This window comes from Equus asinus, chromosome 9, assembly GCF_041296235.1.
Source record: "Equus asinus isolate D_3611 breed Donkey chromosome 9, EquAss-T2T_v2, whole genome shotgun sequence".
Classification (NCBI taxonomy): Eukaryota; Metazoa; Chordata; class Mammalia; order Perissodactyla; family Equidae; genus Equus; species Equus asinus.
In genome coordinates this window covers 82,789,707-82,803,227 of record NC_091798.1, presented here as the reverse complement: position 1 = coordinate 82,803,227, position 13,521 = coordinate 82,789,707, and positions in this window count along the sequence as shown.

Below are 13,521 nucleotides of genomic sequence, written 5' to 3'. Positions count from 1 at the left end.
AACAGCCGAGGTCCTAAAGCAGAAGCATCCCTGGCTCTTTTGAGAAAGAGCGTGCGTGGAGCGCTACTAAAAATCTCGGCCTCAGAGAGAAGGGAACGTGGTTGGAAAACTAGAAGCAGTGCACGCGTATTGTCCTTTACTATTCTGCCGCTAATGTGACCCTGTCTGTTCTTTTCTCTGTGCCTTTTTCTCCCCTCCTGTTGATCACTAGCCAGTCCTCTCCTCCTATTTCCGTCTCTGAAGCCACAACCTATGGTAGTTTTAGGATTTTCTTGAGATTCCCATCTTCAGTATTGCGCCAAGGGAAACTTACAATAAGCTATCATTAATACTTAAGAGATTTACAATTGTTTTCACTACAAGTACTTTCAAAGTTGCATTTGAGACACAAAATTTACATTGATTCCAAAAGCTTTTACCAGTTTTGATATTTGTCCGATTTAGACATACCTTATTCTCTGTGTATCATACATCCAGTTAGAAAGATGGATTTCCTACAGCAAGTAGTTTTTCTAAAAACAAACAAATAAAAGGCAGGTAAAGATGATAGTAAGCAGAGTTTAGGTCTTCAAAAGGTCACACAGGAAAAAAGAGATGGCAGGATATCTCTAACTCTGTTTTCTATGAAAATGTTTTTAGCAGCTTAAGGGAGAGCTTTTTCTTTTTTGTTTCATTTGGTGGGTGCAGTTGAGGGTAGAGCTTGCCACAGCTATTTGAATTCCTCAAACTTGTACCATTTGTAGTTTATAATTTTGGAGATCCAGACACTCCTTGAACATACGGTGGTAATTTGGACTAGTAAATTGGCTAAGGAAAGAAAAAGAGAAGAAAATGTGATTATGTTAACGAAGGATATGGCAAGTTAAGACCCTCATGGATTGTGGGTACCCTAAAAGATTGTATAAGGGGGGAGAATAATTTAAAAGGAAAAACAGAAAGGTACAAAAGGTAGGCAAGAAAAGAAGTGATTCAGATAAATGAGTGTATGTGTAAAATCTTAGACCCATGACAGTTATATATATCATGTCAATTCTTTTTATTTTGTTGTCCTGAAAGACATTTGACTATTTCTTTAGTTTTATGTAAAGGGAAATAAAAATGGGCATTTGGGAGAGATGGCAGAATATGATTTCCACAGGGATAAAAGTAAAATTGCTAAGTGTCATAGTTCATTTAGGAAGACAAATATGAAAAATCTGGTGTTGCTGGCATAACTATTTTTTTAAACCTTTAACAAATCTTAGTCTATGAAAATTAACACTGACCATATTTTTGGGATGTAGAAAGAATTGTACGTAAATTAACTACCTGCAGAATAAAGCTGTTGCTGATGCCCTCATATATGATTTCTTCTTATTAAGGTGAGCAGGTTGGATGCTGCGTTAGTCCATCTGCCTGAGTGACATTGCCCTGTTCAGCATGTTAAGCACAAGTTTATTTCCTGGGCTGTTTCTACAGTGGAAGGCAGACTGTGGACTTAGAACTTGGTGCCTTTACTTATTTCCATTGCTAGTTCCAAATAAAAAGTAGCAACTGTTTCTCTCAACTCTTATTTTTTTATGGAAAAGTTCAAACATAAAGAATAGAGAAAAATGTATTTCAACAATGATCAATACCTGGCCAATTCCCCTCCACTTCCACCGCACTCTCATTACTTTTAAGTCACAATTTCCCTGCTACGAGATGGAGATGTTTCAAACAAACGAATAAACAAACAAAAACCAAAACAAACAGAATCTTATTAGAAGAGTAATAGAAAAATCCAAAACTTAAAACAAAGATATTACTATTTCATTAGGCACTACCCAGAAGTGAATGTTAACAGGAAAGATGACAAGTAATTTTTTAAAGTAAACACAATCTCTTTCATTGTGCTGCAGTTGTTAAATTGTGTTACAGTGTGTTATTTGTAGACAAACTCTAATTTTGACTGCTGGCCTTACCTCTAAATCAATCAGAGATGGGTTTGCCAATCAGAGATCAGGTGATGCAGAGCAGATGTCATCTGTTGGTCACCTCCCAAGGGCTTTGGACTTACCACGTGCAATGCCAGTGTCCCATGAGAGCATTAGGAATTCTCTCTCTCGCTTTAGGACAATCTTCCCTCTTCTTCAGGCTCTGCTCTAGTGATCTTAACATTTTGGGAAAAATAAAGAAGATCAGACTGCCTGATCTTAGCAGTAAAGGAAGAAAAGGGGAGTGAGAATGGTGAGGGAGTGACCAATAAATGTATGGAACTTGGAATAATTTTGCAATAATTTGTTAAACTCCCTGATTAATTTATAGTTCTTATTTCCCAAACATGTCAGTATACTCATATCCACATAGTTTCTGATTTCAGGACCACAAAGTAGAAAAGGGAGGGGGGAAAATAAATTACATCTATGCTCACAAAAACACGTAAATGTCTTTCTTACTTTAAAATCTGACATGAAACTCTACCCCTTCAGTTACTGACATGAGTTTCTGACATTCAAAATATAGCTTTGCAGTGATATCCAAAAACAGTTAAGCCCTTTGCAACTCTATTTGATATATACAATTAGCATTGGCTCTAAAATCCTTTGCTACTATTTTCCTGGTTGTCAAGTTATGACTAAGAGAAGAAGAGGAGTTACCTGCAGCAAATACCTAGTTTCTCCAAAAGAGAGTACTACTAAAGGAAAAGAAAGAAAAAGAAGAGACAGCACTTAAAAAAATCCTTGATCTAAATGTAAGCCTCAAAAATTGAAACACTTTTTTGTTTGTTTGTTTTAGGACTATTTAAAATGAAGGTGTAAAGAGGCTTGACAACATATTGAGGAGAAAACTCTATAAATCCGTGTCCAGTTCAGTATGTCTTACTAAGTCACCACTGTACTCAAGGCCTGGTACTAACTGATAAGTAGTGGTGATGATGGTGATGGGACATAAAAATGGCTATTTCACAGTTCCTACCTCAGGGTCCTTAGAGTGTAGGAGAATGATTCTGACATGCACAAATCCCGTCACCTCTCAATGACAGTAGCTTTGGGTAGGTCCCGGTAGGGGACTGAGTAATACAATTTCTTGCCCCTGAGTGCTGATGCCTGGTACTAATGTAGATAAGACCCTTATGTGGTTTGAAACCAATGAAAGACCCAGAGTCTAGTTCATTCAGCTTCAACTAGCCTTAGTTCAGTCACAGGCTGTCTCTTCTGCCAGCCAGGGATAGGTGGTCAACATGAAGGAAACACCTATGCATACTTTTTTTAAATCACTGTTAATCCAAAAAACAGGGTTGGCCTTGGTTCTGTTACAATCGTGATTGAGAGTGATCTGTTATCACCTTATCCTTTTTTAATGCCAATTAATCAAGAGTGAATACCTCTATTATATAAAGTACCACATGATCGTTTCCAACACAGTTTTATAGCAATTTAACAGTGTGGAAAGATTTCATCTGTAACTCAGGAGCCCTAGTATTTCAGAGCTCAGGATCTGAAATCAGAATCGCAACTTTACCACTTGCTACTGTGTATTCTTGGAAAAGTCATTTCAATCTGTTTTATTCTGAGTTTCACCCTTTGAACAGTGAGGAAAATAGTTGCATTACTTCATAAGGTGGTTGTGAGGATTAAATTAGTTAATGGATGTGAAGATATGGCAGAGTGACTGGCTCCTACAAATTGTTCAATAAATGTTAGTTATTGCTTAATTGACACACAGAATAGACTAATTGGAGGATATGTTTGTGGGAATATGAACTTGTTATTCATATTGAGGGAGAGGGCATTCCAGATGGATGGGACCAGAAAAGAGCATAGCTTGGTTGCTTGGAGAATAAGGTGAATTAACTGAGATATGAATTAGTAAGAAGAGTAGCAGAGGGTCTTGAATGTCAAGCTGAATGATTTGTATGTAATAGTCAAAAACTTTGAGTGAGAGAGTAAAATGATCAGAATTGCATTACTTTAATCTGGAAATTATTTGTGATTGTTTTGATAATGAGGACTTTATAATGTCCACATTAAAGTAAATTAAAATGGAACAAAGGGGTCAATTCTAACCATGAGACCCAAATGTCTACTCTTGGAGTTGCTACATCAGAATCAGGATTATGAAGGTGAATTCCTCATCCTCCTCCCAGATAGAGAGATAGATAGCATATCATATATACCATATATCATATATGCCATATGAGATGTAATATATTCATATAATAGGTTTGTGTAATTCTGGAGCAGGGCCTGGGAATCCGTGTTTATAAAAATCTTCGGTTTTTCTGATGATTAGCATTAGGTTTGGAACTTTTTGCAAATATAAAATTTATAGGACTTGGCAAAGTCCTATAGGTTGTATGGGGTGGTGGGATGAAAGAAGCAGCAACTCTAAAGTAGTGACTTTCAAATAGGAATGAGCATAACAGTCATCTGGGAGCTTGTTAAAATGCAAACCAGAGATTCCCATACAGTAGCTCTAGAGTGCAGCCCCAGGAATCTGGGTTCTTAACAAGAATTCTCTCAAGGTCAGTGGTTTTCAAACTTTAAGGTTCAACATACCCACTTGCAGAGCTTGTTAAAACACAGATTCCTGGGCCCCAGCCCCAGTCTTGGGGAGGCCCAAGAATTAGCATTTCTAACTAGTTCCCAGGTGATGCTGGGAACTTGGATCACACTTTGAGACCCACTATTCCATGTCTGTCAATGGAGTTGACTTTTCAAGCCCAGGTGGTGGAGAGAATGACAGTGCCCTTATTATGGAGAGCCTTTATATTTTCTGTTAGGTTGATCGAAGGAAACCATACTTTTATTCCAGGTTACCTTTGTGAGAAAAAATAATCGAAGATGCTTAATCATTTGTTGGTCTTACATTATACACATGCAACATGGTGAAATTTAATATCCATTTAAAAAAACTTAATAAACAAATTCCCACTGGCTAAAAAAGGTGAAGAAAAAATTCATTCTCCTGCAATGGGATTGAAATATCATTTAGTTACAGAGGAATAAAAATTACCAGCCTCTTTAGTTATTACTCTTCTACTTTTGTAGACTCTAGAATTTAGATAATAAAAATAATTGAAGGGCTAACTTGTTTTCAGGATCTCTTTTGACTGCTCAAAGACAGGAACTGGCGAACTATACCTTACAGACCAAATCTAGTCAATGTCTGTTTTTGTACGGCCTGCGAGCTAAGAATGGTTTTTAAATTTTTAAATGGTGGAAAAAAGTCAAAAGAAGAATAGTATTTTATGACACATGAAAATTATAGGAAATTCAAATTTTTTTTTTAAAGATTTTATTTTTTCCTTTTTCTCCCCAAAGCCCCCTGGTACATAGTTGTATATTCTTCATTGTGGATCCTTCCAGTTGTGGCATGTGGGATGCTGCCTCAGCTTGGTTTGATGAGCAGTGCCATGTCCGCGCCCAGGATTCGAACCAACGAAACACTGGGCCGCCTGCAGCAGAGTGCACGAACTTAACCACTCGGCCACGGGCCCAGCCCCAGGAAATTCAAATTTTGATGTCCATAACCATATTAGTCAGGGTTCTCCAGAGAAACAGAAGCAATAGGAGACATTTACATATATATATATGAATCTTATAACTTATTGTAAGGAATTGGCTCATACAGTTATGGAGACTGAGAAGTCCCATAATGAGCTATCTGCAAACTGGAGACCCAGGAGAACCAATGGTCTAAGTTCCAGTCCCAGTGCACGAGAAGATCAACACCCCAGCTTGGAAACGGACAGGCAGAGTCAGGTAGAGAGAGTCAGGCAGAGAGAGCAAATTCACCTGTACCCCTCCTTGTGTTCTGTCCAGGCCTGAACAGATTGGATGAAGCCCACCCACACTGGGGAGGACCATCTGCTTCACTCTGTCTACCAATTCAAATGTTATCTCATCCGGAAACATTCTCACAGACACACCCAGAACAATGTTCAACCCAATACCTGGGCACCCCTTGTCCTAGTCGAGTTCATAAAATTAACCATCACAATAATAAAGTTTTATTGGAACCTAGCCATGCTTGTTCATTACATATTTTCATCTATGACTGCTTTCCTGCTAAACAGCAGAGGTGAGTAGTTGAGACAGAGACAATATGGCCTACAAAGCTAAAAACAGTTATTATCTGACCCTTTACAGAAGAAAGTTTGTGGACTGATACTCTGAGTGCTTTAAAAATTTTAATGTTAAGTGCAAATTGCCTAGGGTTCTTGTTAAAATGCAGAATTGGATTCAGTAGGTCAAAACCAAGATCCTCCATTTCTAACATGCTCCTGGGTGAGGCCAATGCTGCTGGTCTACAAACTGAGTTCTATTGCTCAGTTTTTGCTCTCGTCACCGTCCCTGACTGCAATACTCCAAACTCGCTCTGCCTAAACAAATTTCTTTTAGGCGCATCCAGCTTAAATCCTCTTACTTCTTTTAACTCTTCCAGCTCACTGTGATCTCTTCCTCCTCATTGCTCTCACTTTGCTTCACTCTTTTGGCCTTTAAATGTAACCTGTGTTGCCTTGTTATTTAACTTTTTAATATATGACTGCCTTAACTCCTCGCAAAGATTTAAACTCTCTCAAAGTAGCCGTCCTGTTTTTGGACATCTATCAGCTATGATGCTCACATAGTACCTTAGATCTGGCAGACACTCTAAAAATATCCATTAAGTTAATTACTGTCCCACATCTAAAGACATTTTTTGTCAACAAGACGTCATTATAGCAAATGAGGCAATATTATCCATTCACATTTTTAGAACTAATTAATTTTTTTCTTTAATAGAGTTCGATACATTTCAGTGGTGAGAATTACGTTTCTTTCAGAACAAAAACAGTTTTGAAGTAAAATGTGATTCTTTGGGATGATAGGTTAAATCATATTATAGACTTGAAATTTAAACTTGGTTCAAACCTTTGGATGAAAAGTACAACTTAATTATGAACTAAAAAGTGCTTATTGAGCAAATTGTCTGGAGGCTGGAGAATTAGAAATGCAATGTTAATTTCACTAGTTTAATAATCTCATTTTCAGAATTTGCTTGAAGAGATATTGATAAATTACAATAGCCAATCATGTATGAAAGTTTACAGACTATGAAGCTGCGTTATTTTGCCATTAAGAATCACACATTCCAAGCTTTTAAAGAGAATTATGTGGGTAGTTAAATAGGATGAGAAACTTCTGCAGTCATAAAAAATTAATCAATTTATTTTGCTCTTCTTCTAATCAATTTAAAATTTCTACCTGAATTATTTCAGTATATCCCAAGAATACAAGTGGTATGATTATGAAGTTACTTTCAAGGAATCCTATGGAGATAAAAAGCAATTATAAATGTTTGGTATTTCATGTCCTCGAAGCAACACTCTTTATATCTTTTACCCAAAACCAAATGTGATAATTTCACTATTTAATAGATTTTAGACTTAATAAATGCGAATAAATACTTTTTCCATAAATGCATGCCCAAGGAAAAATTATAAAGAAATTTCATATGTAAAGCGTGATAGCAGATTTGAATAAAGTATTTGAGTTCTAAATCTTTTCAGGTATAAGTACATATTTTTCTTCTAAACAACACACTATGTTCAGCTTTTTAATTTATTTCTAATATGCTTATCTTAACAGCAAGCACGATCAGAGGGAAAAAAGCTATCAGCTGACTTGATGCATCACAGTTTATCCACATGGTGGAGCCATGTGGCTAGATGCTGGAGACACCAGTTTTACTATACTCACCGTTTTGAAATAACTCCTCATAAATCCAGCCAACCAAATTTCTTGTTCCTGTGTGCAGTTTTCTCTGGTACTATTAGTTTAGTTCCTATTATCTCTCACTTAGCGTAGTGCAGTCTCGAGCCACTCCAGTCTTCTGTAGCAGCGCTTCTGGCTGCACGTTAGAATCGCCCAGGCGGTTTTGATACACCCTTATGCCTGGGGCCCTACAGGGCTAATTGAACAGGAATCTTTGCAGGGTGGAGTCTGGACATTGGCATGTTTAAAGGTTCCACAGGTGATTCTATCCTGAAAGCAAGGTTGCAAACCAACGCTTCGTTAACACCACTATGGATATCTTTCTAAATTATACATTTAATCACACCATTCCTCCAGTTAAAATCGTTCGTTGGCTCCTCATCAACTTTAGGGTAAAATCAACCTCCTTAACAAGGGCAACAATCCCCTTCAAAATCTGACCGTTGTCTTGCTAATGTCATCACCACATCCCACCCTCCCACCCCGCCCCCAACACACACCAAAACTCAGCCAACAGAATTGCTTGCAGGCTTCTAAAGTCGCCAGGGTTTTTTCACACTTCCGGGCTTGGCCTCATATCCCTAGCAACTAATACAGGAGGCACTAATTGATGTTTATTGACTAAATGTATAACGTAAAATGGCTTTGTCTTATTTAGGACAGGGATGTTTATTTCTGTCAAACAACTCCCAAGTGTTTGCTTATCCTTCGGAGGCTTGGAGTGCAGAGGGTGGCATCCGATTAACCGAGTGTTAAATATATTCTAACTCAGACACTGTGTCCTGCCAATTTATTCCATTCAAAGGGAACATTTGAAAGCTCCCTTAGTAACAGCTGCTTTACATTGTACGTGTTTTTGATCTAAATTTTCAACTCTAACATTTGTGTTTAAGTCAACAGAGAACGGACTGTTTGCCTGTGGGTGACGATGCTCCGCAGTTATTCTTTTTAAATTAGTGGATCCTCGGACTCACTGGTTAGTCATTTAGAATCTTTGGTCTTATAATAGTTCTCACCCTGGAAGTGCCAAGAACCTAACTGAACTAGATTTTCAAGGCTGGAATCCATGCCCACTAGAAGGCATAAATGCTGATAGTGGTTGCCAAGGTATCTTGGTCTTTCTTTTCAGGGCATCAATATCTATCCCAGGACAATTGTTTTTTTTTTTTTTTCAGGAGAGGCGGACGTAGTTGCTGGTACTCGTATGTCAAACAACTATAGAATGTTCCTCTAATCATCCCCTTAACCTACTTTTTCATGATGACATGTACCTTTCTTATATCCAAGTGAGTCACTTGGTATATAAAAGCCACTATTTTTGAACAGACACATCTTGATGTTGCTCTAATAAAAAGGCACCAATATTCGAAATGGGGGCAATCAGTCATAAAAATAATGCAATCCTACGGTGTATGCTCAACCTTCAGAAGCAGTCTTCTAAAATGCCCTCTAGTGAAAGAGGTTGCCAAAGTTTTTAGGTTGGTAAGAATAAAGGTTTTTGAAAGTGTTAATCATTGTAAAGAGCTCACATTCAGCTGAGCACCTTTGACGTCAAAATCCATGATTAGAATATGGGTGGTATTTACGTGCAATACTAAACAAGTGGTTTGCTTTTCTCATGTAAATTCAAACGTGCTACTGAATTAATTAACTAGTGTTTCTATTAAAGACAAATAATAAACTCTACTGCTTTTATTGGCCTTACCAGGCAATCCCTTTGTGGTGATAGGAATATTTTAGGGTTGATAATCCTTGATAACTACAATGTGTGTAGAATACATTTCTTGACTACAGAGAGCATCTTTTTTTTTATCTCAGTGCCATGCTCATAAACAGTAGGAGGCTCTTAGCTATGTGGGTTCTGGCTCCCTAGATGGCTTTCAAGCTGCACAGTTGAATAGCAATTGATCTTCTTTCCTTGCAAAAAGCACACCAATGATATTGATAAGGTTCGTTTATAATTTTAAAGCAAGGATGGACTCATAATTGTCTAATCTATTGTTGTGGATATTTCTTTGCTTGGTTTGCTGAGCATCTTTCCCTTCTTCTGGGATTAAAACTCGACATTTAGTATAGGTTGCTACTGTAAGCACACCGTGGCCACAGTGATTAATCCAAGGAGTGAGCACATGATATATGTTGTGCCAATCAGACTCTTTCCTAGAAGTTTAAACTTCAGTTAGAAGGATGAGCCCTTTCATCTCAAGTGGCGAAGATGAGAGGATGAGTCCAGGAGTTTCCTGTGGTGGTGATTCAGCCGTGGACTGTGAGTTCCCAGAAGACAGACAGAATAAAAGAGAAGAGGGAACCAAGAAAAGAAGACAAGAAACAGAGTCCTGAGGAGGCATTCGCATCTCTAGTTTCAACTCCTAGTTTCCTTGAAAAACAGTCTTTGTGGTTCTTGGTCTCCGTTGTTCTTTTCTGATTGGAGAGCTAATCCAATGTCCTTTGTATATATCTGCAGATACGTCCACTCTCTTCTTTAACACTATCCTTATCCTAGGCTTAAATCTATCCATAGCTTTAAGTAGAATATTTTAGAATACAAACAAAGGATGAAACTTCAGACATGTTATTAATTGGCTGAAAAAAATTGAGGATGATAGGATTTTAGGATTAAATGAGATATATCAAACATTTGATCAGTGCCTGGAATATGATAATTCAATAAGACACTGTTTTTAAAATTATTATCTTTCTTGGTTACTTGTACAACACATCTTTTGAGACCTATAATAAATATATATATTATATTATTTTAGAACTCTTAGTTTCACAAGACAAAATGCCAACTTGGGTACATTCTCTGCTTAAAAGCATAAGTAGCTATTCAAATAATGGAAGTCTACTTAGGGCCATCCCTAGAGTGTACAGCAGCCAGGGCAAATGTTTTTTGTCAGGCCCCTGTCTCTGTGGCTAATTTGATTTTAAAATGTACTATGAAATTCACAGGCCTGTGTGACTTATAGTGATATATTGGTGAAAATTTAGAGTACAGTCACGTGTTGCATAACAATGTTTTGGTCAATGATGGACTGCTTATACAATGGTGGTACTGCAAGATTAGTACCATATAGGTTAGGTGTGTAGTAGGCTATACCATCTAGGTTTGTAAGTACACTCTATGATATTTGCACAATGACAAAATCACCTAATGATGCATTTCTTAGAATGTATCCCTGTTGTTAAGCAACACATGACTGCAATGAATAGAGAATTTTATGTATTTGTGCATTGTCCAGCCTGAAAAGTCTTTGTAGTATCTGCCAAGAACTGTGAAGGCTGTGAGAGTTTACCCTTCTTGCAATCTAAGAAGTTAGTTTGTTCCTATTTCAAGGATGCTAGCAAAAAACAGGAGACTCCTGGGTCCGAGACAAAGGACTTATTTGTTCACAGCACAGAAAACAGCATGATCATCAGCATATTTGCATTTGTTCATCTTGCCAGGTCACATGAGGTGATGCAATGGGTCCAGATGACACCTGCACATGCAGTGGGATGCGTTACAGGAGAGGACCCATGGGCCAAGAGTGCAGAATTTTTGAAAAAGTTGCAAAACATTGTAGCAAGCAGCCCTACCTCCCGCCCTCAAGTCTTGCTGCAGCCACCATGACCTACTTAGTATCTATGTGACTAGTTACAGAACCTGGGATCAGTGTCAGAAGATGGATAAACCTTGTAATCTGGCACACAGAGCAACAATGTGCAGGATTGCTCAGGGCCCACAGCAGAAGGCCTTTCCCAATAGTATCCAAGCATTGTCTCTTCCTGCTCCCGTTCAGGACCATCTCTTCATGTTCTGTACTGTCAAATGCATCGCTCCTGGCTAATTTCATATCTCTCTCTAAGAAAAAAGGCATTAACATTGTTATTACTCACAAGGTCGTCACTCTTTGCAACCTGCTTATATTGAAAAATATAGATCTTGCCTCTACAGTTCTCTAATACTATTTATTTAATTCTGGTTACATGATTACTCATAACTGTATCATCCATAGTGCCTCCTATGATTGTTGGTTTCCGACTATCTCAAATGTTATCACTGTGCTTCTGTGATGATGGCCACAAACGTGAGCCTTAGTTAGACTATGCAGGAAAATGTGAACAACAATTCAGTTTCCGCTAATGTTAAATTTACCATTTAGAATTTTATAGCATGCACATAGAACAATATGTCTTCCAACCATGTCGTCTCTTAAACCCTTTATGTCACAATAACTGTATTCTTAGAATGTGATCTCATTCAGTGTTGGCTGCCTGTCTTCCACACACCACCACACTGAGAGAATAGGTGAGAGGCTTGGGGAGAGAGGAGAGCAGAAGAACAGTCCAATTTGTTCAAGGAAGTCATCTCAGAAGAGCATGGCATTACCACAATGATCAAAGGCTCAAGCAAATATTGGTCCAAAGCCCTTGGATAGATAAATACAGCCACAGCCAGAGGCTGCCAGACATGTGGCATGGATGGAGCTTACAGAATGGATGCGTGACTGTGCGAGGGGCCAGTAGCCAGAGGTACATAGGGTAAAGCACACCCTTGGATGCTAGATCAGAGGTGGCACTGTGGTCAGAACAGAGATGAGTGAAAGCTCACACACAAGCCCACACACATGGAACATTGGTAGCCCAGTCTTGAACTTGTCTTACGTCTGGTGATAGAGTCAACCAACATCTGCTGCTTGTAGGTGCCATTATGGCAGCCCAATCTCACATGATCCTGAAAAAAGACATGCTGTGCTGAGTATCAGGAGTTTTCCACTCATCCGGCTGTCCTTCTGGAATGGGGAACATTTCTGGGTACAGGACAACTCCATTAGCGTGAGTCCCAGAGCTCCTCAGGCATTTTGTTGACTTCACATCCTGGGAAAAGGATCGGCGTGTACCCCAAAGAGGAGAAATGAGGACTGAAGCCCCTCTGGTTCATGATTTGGGCTCAGAGAACACCGTGTGGATGGCACCACCAACCCTGGCTAGTACCAGGGACCAGAGGAGGCTTTAGAAAATATGAGAAAGGCATGTGAAAGTGCGAGGCCTTTCTAGAACTGGAAATGTGCAAACTTATGTATATTCTACAGCCTACTATTTTACTGTTTCAAATCTGGCTTTTTAAATTTTTAAGCTTTTAGACTTGAAAATCAATTTATTTGCTCCTTGTACTAGCTCCTCTTTAAAAACGTTGCACCATGCAGAATTTAATGTTAATTGAAAACATTTCTTTTAAAATATCAGTACTTTTCCACGAGTTTGATATACTTTATCCGTGAAAACAACAGGTATTCCATGTCATTGGGATGAAAGCTGATTCAGCACATGAAGCTGCTCTTCATAAATGCTGCTTCACTGTTTCTCTCACTTCTGTTTAAATACTCATGTTTAATATTTGCATTTTCCAATTTTACATGGATGGCTCAGCTGATCTGTAGTTGCTAATCAACATAATGTTGTGGTTGAGTAGAATTTGCCTATAATAAGGTGTATTATCTCATTAAACCATTAGACTAACTTGTATTTTTATGATAGTTTTCTATGATCATTCCCATTATTTTGTTTGCTCCTCATAATAACTATAGGCCACATGATTAGCTGCCTTTGACAGATGAAGAAACTGAGTGACATAAGGTTGTCCAAAGTTATCTATTTGGTGTCACAGCCATGAACAGAACTGGGCTTGCTGGCTTTCTCATCTGATGCTCTCGTCCTTCTGGTAACTACCATGTGCTTTCCCCTGGCACACCTGTCATGATTGAGTTAGTATTTATTCTGAGTCTTTTTCAATGTTCACTACGGCAAAAAAGATAAC